The sequence below is a fragment of the Macaca fascicularis genome, chromosome 10 (genome assembly GCF_037993035.2).
Source record: "Macaca fascicularis isolate 582-1 chromosome 10, T2T-MFA8v1.1".
NCBI classification, from domain to species: domain Eukaryota; kingdom Metazoa; phylum Chordata; class Mammalia; order Primates; family Cercopithecidae; genus Macaca; species Macaca fascicularis.
This window is the reverse complement of record NC_088384.1, coordinates 81,787,112-81,790,712: the sequence shown is the minus strand read 5'-3', so window position 1 is coordinate 81,790,712 and position 3,601 is coordinate 81,787,112. Positions and strand designations below refer to the sequence as shown.

At 45.6% G+C, this 3,601-nt stretch overlaps 1 pseudogene; it reads left to right on the top strand.

Annotated features, from left to right (window-relative positions):
- The first annotated feature begins 2,530 nt into the window (after nucleotides 1-2,530).
- On the top strand, nucleotides 2,531-3,230 carry LOC102121601 (small ribosomal subunit protein uS13-like; annotated as a pseudogene).
- The last annotated feature ends 371 nt before the right edge of the window (nucleotides 3,231-3,601 follow it).

Sequence of the window (3,601 nt, the reverse complement as noted above, 5' to 3'; positions counted from 1 at the left end):
TGTCTCAGCCTCCCAAGTAGCTGTGATTACAGGTATGCACCACCACGCCTGGCTAATTTTGTATTTTTAGTAGAGATGGGGTTTCTCCATGGTCAGGCTGGTCTCGAACTCCAGACCTCAGGGGATCCGCCCTCCTTGGCCTCCCCAAGTGCTGGGATTACAAGCGTGAGCAACTGTGCCTGACCTTTTATTTTTTTTTCTTTTTCTTTTTGGTGGAAAAACCCAACTCCTATCAGAGCATATTCGGCATGTGATTTTTTTTTTTTTTTTTTTTTTTGAAACAGGGTCTCTGTCGCCCAGGCAGGAATGTAGTGGCGCAATCATGGATCACTGCAGTGTCAAACTTCTGGGCTCAAGCGATCCTTCCACCTCAGCGTCCCGGGTACCTAAGTCTATAGGCAAGCACCTATAGTTTTAAATTTTTTTTTTTGTAGAGACAGAATCTCGCTTTGTTGCCCAAACTGGTCTTGAACTTCTGGCCTCAGGTGACCCTCTGGGCCTCCCAAAGCACTGGGTTTACAAGCATGAGCCACCATGCCAGACCTAACATCTCTAATTTTTTAAATTGTTTTTAAATTAATGAGACCAGGTTTCACCATGTTGCCCAGACTATTCTCAAACTCCTGGGCTCAAATGATCCACCCACGTTGGCCTCCCAAAGTGCTAAGGTTACAGGTGTGAGCCGCCGTGCTCAGCCAGCATTTCTAATTTTTGACAAGCAGACTTTTGGTACGTGATTTACCTAAGTTATGTAAAGTTATATTCAACATTATCTCTCTCTTACAAATCAAGAAAACAGGGTATCGTTAACTTTCCTAAGTGATATATTTAGGAGAAAAATGAATTTAGCAAAGTGGAGGTCTTTTGTGTCCTTTTACGGATAGTAAAATAGCATCTAGGAGAATGCGAGGTTGAAGGGAACTGTCAAAGATTTGGGGCCAACTGAGACCAGTTAGTGGCCATGACCAGGAGGGGACCTTAGGTGCTGCTTGCTCTCCCCAGCCAGGTTCGGCTGTGTGGGTGCAGACTCAGACTTGGAGGTGAGATGAAAATAATAAGAGGGAAGTGATGGAGCCAAGACAGGGCAAGGGCCTTGAGCACACACAAGGAAGAGATTCCAGCAGCTGACAGTCTCATTACAGCTGGCAGGGTAGTCAGTGAGAGCATGAGATGTGGTGGACCATGGGCAGAGAAGCTGGGAAGGATGCACTGGTGGTCTCAGCGCAGGGAGGGTGCCAGAGGGAGTGAACAGTGGAATGGAACATTCCATTTCTGTTACGGAAAGGGTGTCGCTATTTGACAGGACAGCTCTGGGATATGACCATGGGAACAAAAGACTGGGGAGATGACAGGATCACTGGCAGGAAACTGAGAGGTCAGTATTTTGGAAATATTATTTACAAAGATACTGACATCACCAAGGACAGGAAAGTGTTAGAGAAAGTGGCAATGATTCAGAAAGTGAAATCTCTAAGGAAGAATGTTTGTACCCAGGCTTTGGTAGATGAAGGTAACCACAGGGTGGTGGGAGAAACCGTTTTTCACGGGAAGGAGGGAGAATGTTCCAGGAAAGCATCAACGACCGGCAGAAAAGACACTCACCCCACCCACCCCTCCTCAAGCCCATGGACATTCAAAAAGCACAGGGAAGAAAACATTCCCATTTTGAGAGAGCCATAGGGGAAAGTGTGGTTTCACGCAGAGCTGCAAAGTCCAGTGTGGCAGCCACCAACCACATGTGGCTACCGAGCACTTGAAATGTGGCTCCTGGGATGAGGGACTGAATTTTTAATTGAATTTCATTCAAAGTAACTAAAAACTGAGGCAGCAGAAAATATTTTTCTGTTAATCACAGCTTTATTGGTTTGGTAGGACTTCATTTCACTTTAACCATTGAAAAGCCAAACTGGCCAGGTGCAGTGGCTCATGCCTATAATCGCAACACTTTGGGAAGCCAGGGCAGGAGGATCACTTGAGGCCAGGAGTTCAAGACCAGCCTGGGCAACATAGCAAGCCCCCAAACCAAAAAAAAAAAAAATTAGGCTAGGCGCGGTGGCTCACACCTGTAATGCCAGCACTTGGGGAGGCCAAGTCGGGCGGATCAGAGTTTGAGACCAGCCTGGCCAACATGGTGAAACCCCATCTCTACTAAAAATACAAAAATTAGCCAGGCACAGTGGCACATGCCTGTAATCCCAGCTACCCGGGAGGTGGAGGTTGTGGTGAGCCAGGATGGTGCCACTGCAGTCCAGCCTGGGCTACAGAGTGAGACTCCATCTCAAAAGTAAATAAATAAATAAAATAAATAAATAAATAAATAAAGAATTAGTTGGGCATGGTGGCATGCTTCTGTAGTCCCAGCTACTCAGGAGGCTGAGGCAGAAGGATCCCTTGAGCCCAGTAGATCGAGGCTACAGTGAGCTATGACCACGCTACTGCACTCTTGCCTTGGTGACAGAGCAGACGCTGTCTCTAACAAAAAAAAAAAAAGAAGGGGTCATTTCCATTCTCTCTTCCACCAGAGACCTACATGCCACCACTTGTGCTGCCACCATGTCTAGTGATCCCTGAGAAGTCCAAGCATATTTTGTGAGTACTCAACACCAACACTGATGGGCGTCGGAAAACAGCCTTTGCCATCATTGCCATCAAGGGCGTGTATTGAAGATATGCTCCTGTGGTGTGGAGGAAAGCTGACATTGACCTCACTGAGAAGCCAGGAGAGCTCACTGAGGATACGGTGGATGTGTGATCACCACTATGCAGAAAACATGCCAGCCCAAGATCCCAGACTGGTTCTCAAACAGACAGAAACATGTAAAGGATGGAAAATATAGCCAGGACCTGGTCAATGGTCTGGATAACAGCCTCTGTGAGAACCTGGAGCAACTGAAGAAGATTTGAGCCCATAGAGGGCTGTGCCACTTCTGGGGCCTTCATGTCCCAGGACAGCACAGCAATACCACTGGCCGCTGTGGCCATAACATGGGTGTATCCAAGAAGAAGTAAGTCTGTAGGCCTTGTCTGTTAATAGTTTATATGCCTAAACAAAATAAAAAAAAAATTTAAAAATCATAAAAAAGAAAAGTCAAACTAACATGTGCTCTATACATAAAATACACACCAGATTTTAAGGACAGTATGGAAGAAAATAGATGTAAAATATCTTCTAACATTTCTATACTTTTTGCATGTTGCAGTGTTTTGGGTTATACAAAATATGTTTTTCATGTTGGATTTATTGGGCTACATAAAATATATAGTTGAAATTAATTTCACCTGGTTCTTTTTACTTATTTTTAATAGGGCTACTAGAAAATTTAGCTGACCAAGGTGGTTCACACCTGTAATCCCAGCACTTTGGGAGGCCAAGGTGAGTGGATTGCTTGAATGAATTGGAGTTTGGGAATGAAAGTAAAAGAATCAAGGGTGGGCCGGGCGCAGTGGCTCACACCTGTAATCCCAGCACTTTGGGAGGCCGAGGCAGGCAGATCACCTGAGGTCAGGAATTTGAGGCCAGCCTGGCCAACATGACGAAACTCCATCTTTACTAATAATACACAAATTAGCCAGGCATGGTGGCACTCGCCTGTAATCCCAG